Here is a 13,462-nt window from a genome sequence, read left to right as displayed (position 1 = left end):
TCAATTCTAAAGCTTCCTATACTGAATGACTGTTAGGAAGAATATAATAAAATAATTATTCATTCCTAATGGCTTGGAAAAGTACCTGAAATATTGCCTCTCTTTGAGATATTTGGAAATTTTGCAGCTTTAATAGTTCACAAGTTCCATAGTGAATCCTCTTTGACATGACTCCCTGGTAGCCTCTTGGCTAACAAAAAAGGCAGCAGACCTATCCAGCTGCATTAGAAGTCTGAATTTACTAGATGTCTACTAGTCAAGTACTATGCTTTGTAAGCCTTATCTTGAGATAACCCATCTTTAGTTGGACACAGGGCATCATTTGTTGTTTGAAGAATAGTGAGATGCATCACTCATACCTCGCTCTTCTGAATAGTTCCTAGGTAGAAGGCTCTGGGCCCGTCCCTGCCTCAGATGCTAATGTAGAATGAGTTGTCACATGGGATGTAGCCTTTAGAATATTTAAATAAATCCAATAGTCTGCATAGACTTTCAAAGAACAAAAGACTAGATCTTGCATGATTTTGGCTTTTATTTAATTATTTGGGAAGAACAGGGAGCAAAAGTGAACCTACAGTGAGAAGGGACTAATAGAGTGGAGTTGAGCTGATACCACACTAGAGTAACCATATACCCACTTCTTCAGGTGAGTCCCAGTGTGTCTGTTGACCTGGAATTCTTTCAGTTGTGTGTCCAGTGATAAAAATTATGAAGTTTAAGTTAAAAAGTAAACAAAAGCCCAGCCAATGTGGTTCAGTGGATTGAACATTGTCCCATGGACTGAGAGGTCCCGGTTTGATTCCCAGTCAGGGTACATGCCCAGGTTTTGGGCTTGACCCCAGTGTGGGTGGGGGGTGCAGGAGGCAGCCAATCAATATACCTCTCACATTGATGTTTCTCTCTCTCTCTCCCTTCCTCTCTCTCTAAAAAAATCCCATAAAAACATATATATAAAACAAAAAATTCAGAAAGAAAAACTTAAGGACAGATATGTAATTACCTTTTGGCCCAAAACCTTTGTACATTTAATGATAAAAGAAAATTTACATTTAGAATTTAGTTTATAGAAAATCATGATTATATACAATGATGAGCAAAAGTAGGTTTACAGTTGTTCATATGGAAAGCACAACTACTAATAAACAATAATATGAGAGTAAACTCTGTTTTGTACACTCACAACTGTAAACCTAGTTTTGCCCACCCCTGTATGTTAACCATGTCACTTTGAGGAACTTTTCTAAATGGCGTCTTAAGCTAAAAACAAAAACACATTAAAAATTCACTTTGGTTAGAATGTATCTTCTTTAACCAAACATTTCTGTATACCTTAAAGATGAAAAGACAACTAACATTTAGAATTGATTTTATAAACAAATTAGATCTCATTTTGACTGTAATATCTAAAGTAATTGTAGCTTTATTTTTTCCAACCAATCAGTGTGAATCAAGATACTATGATAGATACATATATGTGTATATATATTTATATTTATCAAACAGCAAATAATTTTACTGATTCTGGTAGTTCATTCTACCTTTATTAATTCGAATAGGTAAACAGAAAGGACAGCCTTGAAACTTCAGCATCCTTGGCAACCATCACAAAGGCAAAATACAGACTTACATGCAGCATGAGGGTAACATTACCATAGTTTCAGGTTGTTTTATTGTAATCTCTGCTCTGGAGAAAATATAACATGGTTATCAAGAAAAGAGAGAAGTTATATACAAATGTTCCTGATTACTGAACAACTTGTTTTATATTTTAAAAACAAGTAGGCAAATAAGGGAGATAAAATTTTGGAAATCATATTGTCCCACATAAACAAGGTGTAGGCTGTAAGTGTATATTTTCTTTAAGATGTTCACAGGCTTTGCCTGGATGAAACAAATATATGAGTTATGCCTATTACTCTACATTTGGTTTCTGTCGATAAATATGCTGTTGAAGTAATATTAAGAATTATAGGTTCAGAAATTATAATGTTGAACGTTCTGGCTCCTGAAAACTAATTCAAGTCAGTGGGTCTAAAGCCACTTGAAAAGGAACTTGATTTTGTATAATCATTTCTGTTTAGAATTGTCCCTACATGGAAAATTATAATTTTTATACTTCAATTAAATAATTGTTTTTCTTTTATTTTGATAATTACAAAATTGCCACATGTGATAGGCTGAATTGTGACCCTCAAAGTTGTCCATATCCTAATCCCCTGAATCTGGGAATGTTACTTTTATGGCAAAAAAAGACTTTGTAGAAGAGATTAAGTTGAGGATTTTGAGATGGGGAGATTATCCTGGATTATCTGTTTGGACCCAATCTAATCACGTGTTAAAAGTGGAGGACCTTTCTGGTTAAGTCAGACGGATGAGACTGAAAAGCAAGAGAGATTCCAAGCACAAAAAAGACTTGATTGCCTGTTCCTGACTAGGAGGATGGAGGAAATGGGCCCAGAGCCAAGGAATGCTGGGGTTCTTGTGAGGGGAAACAGGAGGAGTTAGAGCTTTGGAGTAGTGAGAGAGGTGACAACAGAAACTAGAGTTTGCAGTGATTCGAGGAAGGGGTCATGAACTAAGCAATAGAGTCAAAGCGGAGCTGATACAGGCAAGAAAAAGGATTCTCCTCTAGTTGGGAGAAGGAACCACACCTTGACTTTAGTCCAGTAAAACTGATTTTGGACTTCTGATCACCAGAACTATAAGGGGATAAATGTGTGTTCTTTAAAGCTACTAAGTTTGTGGTAGTTGGTTAGAGCAGTAATAGGAAACTCCTATGGGGCATTCACTGCAGAGAAGGTGAGAAATTGAGACAAGCCCCCAAATGGGTCATACTACTTGGAGTTAAACAGTTAACATGTTGGTGATTATCTAACCTGCTTTCTTTTAGGTAAGTGCATGAATATGCCCATTGTAACTCCCATATTGTTTTATTTGCCTTTTTGATTTTATACTATGTCTTTCTTTCTGTGTCAGTTTTTAAATATAAAATATTCTGTGCCCTCAAGGTAATTTTTGTGTGAAGAAAAGGCTTTTCAGATATTTACTTTGCTTTTAGAATTTAATATGCAGGCTATTAAAGTTACAAGTTCAGATACTAGTTTTAATGTTTTGAGTGCAACTTATAAATATTTTTATTTTTTAAGTCTAGCAGATTGTAACAATTCCATTCAAGAACTTTTGAAGTATTATTAGTATCCTTTACAAACCAAATTAATTAGATACTTTCAAACATTTTTTAAAAATATGTTTTTATTGTTTTTTTAAAGAGAGAGGAAGGTAGAGAGGGAGAGAGAAACATCAATGTGAGAGAGAAACATCAATCAGCTGCCTCCTGCATGCTCGTTACTAGGGATCGAGCCCACAATCTGGGCATGTGTCCTGACTGGGAATCGAACCAGGACCTCGTAGTCCATGGGAAGATGCTCAACCCACTGAGTCACACCGCCCAGGCAACTTTCAAACATTTTAAATTACATTTCTAAATTTAATATATTTGATTTCCTTTAAATAAAGATCACCTGCTTGATAAACCCTTATATGTAATTATATAATACTTATACATCTAATAAATGAAACATAAGTATGTAAATATGGTAAATTTTAAGCTCTTAAATGCCATACACATAAGCCAAAAAGAATTGCTTAAATATATGTATATAATATGCACACAAGTATTAATATTATGGTTTTGATTCCCTAACACTTTTCTATATTTAATTTAAAATATTCCTATGTTTTAAAGATGCTTTTCCACCCATGAAATACTTATGTGATCCCACACAATTTGTGGAGTTCCCTTCCTATGTAAATTTTGCAGTTGTCGTCTTGGCTTGGTTTAGTTTGCATAAACCCCAGTGCTTTTCGCTGGGACAAAATTGGATTCTCTTGGCAGTGTAGATCAATTCCATGGAACCCTGTGTGTGGGAGTGATACTTCAAGAAAGGGGGTAATCATGTATCCCACATCCCTAGATTCTATTTATGTATTACTTCTGTGTGTAGAAGAGTCTCAAATTCCTACCCAGATTAATCATTTGATTGGATTTTGAATTTGTTTGGCTGTTAAAATAGATTAATCCCTTTTCTATCTATAAGGAAGACCTTTGAACCTAATGGAATACTGCATTTTCATATTCTTTCTTTCTTTTAAGGCTACATAATTTTTAGAGGTATTAAGTATGCGATTGAGGGCTTTTGCCTGATCATCTAGTCTCAGCTCATAAGATCATTCTTCTAACTTGATACCTTCCCCTGAAAATAAAAGAACGGTCAGGACACTACTTTCTAATGTCTGGATAGAATTGTTATATAGATTTATTACAATATATTTAACTTGCCCCATACTTTTTGATATTTAGGATTCTTTCCTTTTTTTAAAAAGTATGTTTTCATTGATTTTTTTAGAGAAAGAGGAAGGAAGATAGAGATAGAAACATCTATGTGAGAAACATTCATCAGCTGGCCTCCTGCACGCTCCCTACTGGGGATCGAGCCTGAAACCTGGGCATGTGCCCTGACCAGGAATTGAACCAGGGCCTCTCAGTCCATGGGAGGATGCTCAACCCACTGAGCCACATTGGGCCGGCAGGATTCTTTCATTTTAAAACATTTTTATGCATATACCTTGGTAAATTTTTCTCCACTTAACATATGTAATATTTATATTTGAGCTTTTCTGTTCCCAAAGTTAATATTCTTTTAATATTTTGATATTTTCTGTCGATATTCCTAAGATTAATATTTAGATTATAGTTTGTCTTTTGGAATTGCAGTGATTCTTTGCTTTTTTTCAATTTGCAAAATACAAATGTATAGGATTTTTTTTTTCTGCTCTGTATTTAAAGAAACAAAATGGAGTGAAGCAAGCAGCAAGATGCAGGATAAACTGTTATACTCAACAGCCAACACTAAGTCCATTATTGGGTAGGTGGCATATGAAAGGGTATGTGTAGCAAATTCACAATGAACAAATATAACCTTTGAAAAATGATTAACACTTTACATTTTCCTGCTTCTTTTTTTTCATAAGAACTAGCCTGATATTTTTTCTATATATCCAAATGCACTCTGATCTTCCAGAAAGCAGTTTGAAAAACACACTTTCCTATAAATATTTAAGAAAATTCCATAGAGTAGTTTAAAAGTAAATTTTTATCATCCTTTTTAAAATTCAGTTTTTCATAGTGTTCTTTAGAAACCTGAAATACAAAAACTGTTTTTTAGACATAAGTATGAATGTCTACTTTGACATGTCCATCCCCCCGAGTCCTTAATTATTTATTTGTAAAAGAAGCAATTGCATTGATTATTAAATTCTGTAGAGCTGTCTTTGTTAATTTCAAATATATTTGGATTGAGAAAACTTTGATTTTTCACCCAAAGGTTCAGAAACATCTCTATTGGGTGGACTAAATAAGACTGAGTTAATTACGTAAATGCGTAAACACCATACTGCAGTGATCTTTGCCTGTTTTTTCACTGTTACAGCCTAGGTATCTGGGTATCTAGAACAGTGCCTGGCACTGATGATTTGAACAAATGTTTTGTCCCATTTTTTACTGATTAAGTTCCTAGAAGCAGAACTATGCGGTCAACCTGTATGCAAATGAAGTCTTTTGCTATATCTGGGCTGTTTGCTTTCTAGGAAGGACTCATTTCTGCCTTTGATCCATAAGCATTATTCAAATAATTGTTTTTTAAAAAGTGAATTAGAATTGTTTTGGGAGATAAGATGTACTCAGGGGGAATGTTGGACTGTTATTTGGGGGAAACAAAGTCAAACCCTGAGATTGGAGTCTCTTCTTAGGAATTGCTTTCTCTCTCATTTAACTGGGCCAAGGATTTAAAGCCAGCGAAAGCCCTCCCTCCTGAAAACATTTTATGATAGGCCTGAAAAAATGTTTGTTGAGTTGAATTGAGTGTTTGGAACAGAAGGCGTCTTTTGAAAGATACTTCAGTGTTTTACTTGTCAAATTTCAGCATAATTTACCTGCAAATTTTAAGAATATAATTATGGAAATAAGAAAAAGCCTGGCATGTAAAATATAGTGATGGAGAGGAAAGAATGAAGTCTTTGGGGGAAAAATCACATAATAATGCAAACTCAACTAATATTAGCTGGAAGTCCCTTTGCTGTGGTTTTTTGTTTCCACTGGATTGTGAAGTGAATTTGTGAAGCTCAGATGGGCTGACAGGGAAGGAACATTCAACAGAGTGACCGCTAACGAGCAACTTGAAAAGTAGTTCATAGTCTCCCTGGCCTGTATGAAGGACTCTGTTGGGCCTCATCAGGTACACTGAACGGTTGCCAATTCGATTCCTGATCAGGGCACATACCTGGGTTTCGGGCTTGTGGGAGGAAGCTGATTAATATTTCTCACATCGATGTTTCTCTTTCCCTCTCCCTTCTTCTCTTTCTGAATATAAATTAAAAAAAAAAAAAGAGTGGACAATTGACCAAGTTTCCTTTAACAAACAAACAAACAAAAAAATAGTTAATAGTCACTAGTTTGGTTGCTTTGATATGAGTCAGTACAATTACAGTTTAAAAACAGTTACCTTTCCTTTGTTTCCTGCTCATTGTTAAACCCAGTTACTTTAATTTTTTACATTTTTTCATGTAGATCACTATGTTTTATATTTCTTAAGTTAGATTTCAGCTTTTAAGTGATTTAACGCTGTGCTTATTTTTGAAAAAAAAATTTTTTTGGTTAATTCTCACCCGAGGATATATTTTTCTATTGATTTTTTTTAGATAGAGTGGAAGGGAGGGATGGGAGTGAAAGAGAAACATCGATGTGAGAGAGACACATCAAGTGGCTGCCTCCTGCACAACCCCGATCAGGGCTGGAGATCGAACCTGCAACCCAGGTTCCTGCCATTGACCGGGAATCAAACCTGCGACCCTTGGTTTGCAGGCCAGCACTCTAACCACTGAGCCAAACTGGCCAGAGCTTGAAAATAATTTTTATTCATACTTCCAATATTTATTGTATGCTATATGACAGGTGTTAAATTATATATCTATCTGTATGCTTGTGTTTTTTATCTTATTTTCTGGAATTTTAAAAAGTCTTTTCCTAATTTTTTTTATTTTCTCCTCTTTATAATTTTAGCTCTTGACAATCCAGATTTACACCTCATATGTTTCAAATTTTCTGCCCTGCTGTTTGTATCTTTTTTCCTTCATAATTTACTTTTTCATGCAGTTCTAACCCTTCTCAGGCATTCTGAAATGTCTCATAGATACTCATGAGTTGATTTTCTACAGTCATAAACCTGGGTGGATAGCATGTTTTGTTTTCTGCAACTTGTTGCTTTTTCACATAACAGATGAAGAATCTGTGATCTCCCAAGTACATAACCACTTTCATTTTCCCCCCCCTTTGTTAATTTTTAGAGAGAGAGGGGGAGAGAGAGAGAGAGAGAGAGAGAAACATCAATGAGAGAGAACATCGATTGACTGCCTCCTGCGTGCCCCCCAATGGGGATTGGGCCCACAACCTGGGCATGTACCCTGACTGGGAATCAAACTGGCGACCTCTTGGTGCATGGGTCGATGCTCAACCACTGAGCCACACCAGCCAGGCAGTGCATAACCACTTTATTTTGGGCAGTTGCACGCTATAAGTTAGAAGTATGTGTAACCTCTGAAATCACCCCCTGGTAGGGCTCTTACCAGCCCTTGGTTCTTCACCAGGAGAGATGACACTCCATAGCACTCACTCATGGAGATGGACGAGCACTAGTCTTGTAACCCGGTGTTCTGGACTACTTATTTATGAGGACGGCCCCCATCTTTCCTGGCAAGATTCTACAAAGAACTAAGCTGGTGAGGACAGGAGTTATCTAAACTTGGATTTTCACAATGGAATCTGTTTTTTCCTTAGGCAAATCATTGTTGAAAGTTATCAAATGTGTCTTTTATCCAGGTATTTTATGAGGAGGGCTCTTGATATACAAAAAAAAACCAAAAAACATTTATTCTACCTGGATTATTGACCACGGCTCCCCCAAATTCCTTGTAGTAAAGGGACGTAGAAGACTAGCGTCCCTGGAGGCAAACTTGGTCAAATTTTAGAAAATTAGGCCAAGTTACAACACTTTTGATGGTGTGGAGTGGCCTTCCTGCCTTTCTCCTCCAATAATTTTTTTCTCTGATTCTCTTGAAACTGTCATCTTTTCATCTTGTGGGGGTTCATCTCACACAACCGGTATGGTGTGCACCTGAAAATCAGCTTAGGAAGTGGCATCATTATCTGGCAGGCCCAGAGTATAGTTAAACTGTCTTAAAAAAAAGTGACCATGTGGCTTAGCTGGTGTGTCTCAGTGGATTGAGCATAGTTCCATGGACTGAGAGGTCCTGGTGTGATTCCTGGTCAGGGCACATGCCCTGGTTGTGGGCTTGATCCCCAGTAGGGGATGTGCAGGAGGCAGCCAGTTAATGTTTCTATTTCTCTCTCCCTTTCTCTCTTTCTAAAAAAATCAATAAAAACATACTTAAACAAACAAAAAAAAGTGACTTTGTGGTTTCTATAAGTTATTGATTCTTTGGCTTTTTGACCAAACTGATTTCCAACTAGATATCTAAGTTTGGATATTTTAGGCCCATGATTTTACACTAAGTGTAGTCAGGATTTAGATACTGTTCTTGTACTGGGAATAATTGCTTTCAGGTTTTATTAGTCTCACCTTGGCGTTTGAATCCATGAACAAGAATCAACTGAACTAACTTATTTGAGCTCAGCCTATTGCTTTGGTCATTTGAGCTCTATCAGAACCTGTTCTGTAGGAACCACTGGCATAAACAGCAGGAATCAACTTCTGACAGGTTATAAAAATAATAGCAATTATTGTTATTATGATGACAAATATAGTAACATTTATGAGCCATTGCTATACTACTCTTTTAAAGGACCTACCTAGACAAACTCATTTATCCAAGAAGTAGATACCACTGTTACCCTCATTTTACAAGTGAGGAAATTGGGGGACAGAAAGAATTGTCCAGGATTACATAGGCCGTGACAGAGTTGGGATTTAAATTTAGGCATCTGGGCCCCAAAGTTTATGTACTTAATCATCAGACTATATATAGAGAACATCTGCAACATTTCCAGGTAGATTAATAAATCTGAAAAACAGTGACCTCTCTTTAGCTTGTTTCTTAATCATATGATAATACTTTTTACTCAGTCAGATGCCTGTTATAGAGAACACAAAGAAACTATTAATTTGTAAATGGATAGGTTTTATTATTTGAAATTAAGAGCCCACACTGGAGACTGATACTGTTAATTAATTATTGCTATAAAGATAGAGACCTATAAGCTTTTCTAAATCTAATTTTATTATGTTGATAAATGTTACAAGCTTGTAATTGGTTTAAAGAAACACTCATATAGCCCTGGCCGGTTTGCTCAGTGGTTAGAGCATTGGCCTTTGGACCAATGAATTGAAGGTTCGATTCTGGCCAAGGGCATGTACCTTGGTTGCAGTTCATCCTGGCCCTGGTTGGGTTGTGTGGAAGGCAGACAATTGATGCGTTCCCCTCACATTGATGTTTCTCTCTCCCTCTCCCTCCCTCTCTTCCTCCCACTCTATCTGATGATAAATAGAAAAATATCCTTGGGTGAGGATTAAAAAAAAAAAAAATGAAACACTCATGTATGGGTGTGTGTATGTAAAAAATATATGTGATAAATAAATATTTTTGTAAGAACATATATAATCATATTTAAAATGTATACATAAGTTTAAGTTTATTGTATCCTCACAAATTAGTTATCTTAAAGAGTACATTAAGACTAGTACTATACAATATTAGATTTTCTTTGGATACTTTATTAGATTTTTATTTTCACTTTTTAATTTTAGACTCAATATACTCATCACCCAGCTTCAATAATTGTCAAATTATAGCCAGTCTTGTTTCATTAAAATTTAATTTTGTTTATTCCCCAGTCATTACTCCTTCATCCTCTTATATCCAGATTATTTTGAAGATAAATATTAATATTTATTTTTAATAAGTTTATTTTAAGATCTGAAGAGTCTTCAGAATGAGTTTTGGAGAGAATCCTGGTGTTGCAATAGTATTCTCTCTGAGGTAGGACGCCTTGCATTTATTTATTTATTTATTTTAATTAATTAATTTATTTTTGTTACAGATGTACCCCCCCGCCCCAGACACCCTCCTTCCTATCCCTCCCCCCACCCTGACCCCAGAAGCATTGTTGTCTATGTCCACTGGTAATGCATACATGAATATAAGTTCTTTGATTTATCTCATCCATCTCCCCCACCCCACTCCTCTGAAGTTTGTCAGTCTGAACCATACTTCTTTCTGTCTCTGGGTCTATTTTGTTCATCAGCTTTTTTTGTTCATTATATTCCACAAATAAGTGAGATCATGTGGTATTTGTCTGTCTCTGATTGGCTTATTTCGCTTAGCATAATACTCTCCAGATCCCTCCATGTTGTCTCAAAGGATAAGAGATCTTTCTTTCTTATAGCTGCATAGTATTCCATTGTGTATATGTACCACAGCTTTTTTATCCACTCATCCTATTGATAGACAGTTGGGTTGTTTCCAGATCTTAGCGATTGTAAATAGTGCTGCTATGAACATAGGGGTACATATATTCTTTATGTTTGGTGTTTCAGGCTTCTTAGGGTATATTCCTAGAAGTGGGATCACTAAGTTAAATGGCAATTCAATTCTTAATTTTTTGAGGAAACACCATATTGTTTTTCTTAGTGGCTACACCAGTCTGCATTCCTACCAGCAGAGCACTAGAGTCCCCTTTTCTCCACATCCTCACCAGCACTTGTTGTTTGATGATTTGTTGATGGCAGCCATTCTGGCAGGTGTGAGGTGATACCTGATAGTTGTTTTAATTTGCATCTCTCAGATGATTAGTGACATTGAGTATTTTTTTTATATGTCTCTTGGCTATTTGCATGTCTTATTTGGAGAGGTGTCTATTTAGTTCCTCTGCCCATTTTTTTAAATTGGATTCTTTGTATTCCTTTTGTTGAGTTATTTGAGTACTCTATATATTTTGGAAATTAACCCTAGGTCATTGTAATCAAAACAGCCTGGTACTGACACAAGAATAGGCATATAGATTAAAGGAACAGAACAGAGAACTTGGAAATAGACCCAAGACATTTTGCTCAATAATTATTTGACAGAGGTGGCAAGAGCATACGGTGGACTCTTTAATAAATGGTGTTGGGAAAATTGGATAGCTATATGCAAAAAAATGAAAATAGACCACCAACTTACACCATGCACAAGAATAAACTCAAAATGGATCAAAGACTTAAATGTGACTTGTGAATCCATAAAAATCCTAGAAGAAAATGTAGGGAACAAAATTTTAGATATCACATGCAGCAGAATTTTCACTGACACAAAACCCTAAGGCAAGAGAAACAAAGGAAACAATACATGGGACTATATCAAACTAAAAAGCTTCTGCACAGCACAAAAAAACAACCATCAAAATGGAAAGGGAACCTACTACATGGGAGAGCATAATTGCCAACAATACATCAGATAAGGATGCCTTTCATTTAGGTGCTCAGCTTTGCAAGGGCTCCTTACATTTTAGTTTTATTGCCTGTTAGGACATGTCGTTCTCTGTTCAACAAGCAACAAGGAAAATTATACTGCAGGCATTATACTTATGTTTTCTACTTAGTATTATCTAATGTGAGAGAGACAGCCTTCCAGAATTGCTTGAAAGACATAACAGACCATTCATTCTCCTACATTCTAGAATCAGATTGTATTAAAGAGTTGTGTGGGGAAAGGGGTTGCATTAGTGAAATGCAGAATTACTTGTGCGTATGCTATTAAACTATTTCCAGTTTGGTTAGACATTGTGATCTTATGAAACTCAGGTCTAAGACAAGGCCCAATACATTGTTCATTATAATATATGGATGTGTTTAAAATTGAAAAAAAAAAAGTTTCAGTTACAGTTGACATTCAACATTATATTAGTTTCAGGTGTACAAAATAGTGAGTAGACATTTATCCTACTTACAAAGTGATTACCCCAATAAGTGTACCCATATGGAACCATCCATAGTTATTACAGTATTATTGACTATATTCTCTATGCTGCACTTTACATCCCTATGACTGTTTTTATAACTGGCAATTTGTACTTCTTAATTCCATACCTTATTCACTCAGCTGCTCAACCCCCTCCCAACTGGCAACCGTCAATTTGTTCTCTGGATCTATGAGTCTGTTCCTGTTTTGTTTGTTTATTTTGTTTTTTAGATTCCACATATAAGTAAAATCATATAGTATTTGCCTTTCTCTGTCTGACTTATTTCATTTAGCATAGGTCCACTCACATTGTTGCAAATTGCAAGATTTCATTCTTTGTTTTGGGCTAAGTAATGTTCCATTGTATATATGGACCACATCTTCTTTAACCATTTGTTGATGGACACTGTTGTTTCCATGTCTTTGCAATTGTAAATAATGCTGCAATGAACATAGGGGTGCATATGTCTTTTCGAATTAGTGTTTTCATTTTCTTCGGATAAATACCCAGAGGTAGAATTGGTGGGTCATATGGTAGTTCTTTTTTAAATTTTTTGAGGAATCTCCATACTGTTTTCTGTAGTGGCTTCACCAGTTTACAGTCTCACCAATAGTGCGTGAAGGTTCCCTTTTTCTCCACAGCTGGAAGGGAAGGGAGGGAAGGAAAGAGATAGAGAGAGAAACATCGATGTGAGAGAGAAACATCGATTGATTGCCTCCTGCAAGGCCCTAGGCATCGAACCTGCAATCCTTTGGTTTTTGGGCCAGTGTTCTAACTGCTGAGCCAGACCAGCCAGGGCTGTATAGTCTTCTTTACAAGGGACCTGGGGAAGATTTTCCTGTTGAATTTTAATTCCCAGAATAGTGTTCCTCTCCTGTGCCATTCCTGAGCTTTTTATCTCACTGACAGTGTGAAGTGTGAAATTAACATTTTCACATGTTGTGTTGACTGCCCTAAAAGTTAGAGCCAAATTTAGTTCCCAAAGATCAGGTGTATAGAACCTTATGACATGGATTTAAAAATTTGTTCCTTCCTCCCCTTTGTCCTTACCCTTGATTTTCTTTTTCCCTTTTCAATTAAGACAAAATAAAACTAAATTAACAAGAATCCTAGTAGTAGTTATCTCTGGTTTGGGGTAAGACAGATGATTTTGTTATTTTCTATTTATTTTTCTATATTTCTTACAGTATGCATCATTATAAAAGTATTAAGGAAAAGATGGAAACAGTTTTAAAAATTAAATCTAAATAATGAACAACTGATACAAAATTGTGGTTGGAAAACCAGGGTCATGTGAGAATTAAGGACTTTGTGGGTACAGGTTTTATTTTGTCATTTTGAACTGGATTTATTTGAAAAGACCAAATAAACTTTTATGGAACAAGGCTCTGT

This window comes from Molossus molossus, unplaced genomic scaffold (genome assembly GCF_014108415.1).
Source record: "Molossus molossus isolate mMolMol1 unplaced genomic scaffold, mMolMol1.p scaffold_m16_p_1, whole genome shotgun sequence".
Taxonomy (NCBI): Eukaryota; Metazoa; Chordata; class Mammalia; order Chiroptera; family Molossidae; genus Molossus; species Molossus molossus.
Note: the sequence above shows the minus strand (reverse complement) of the source record.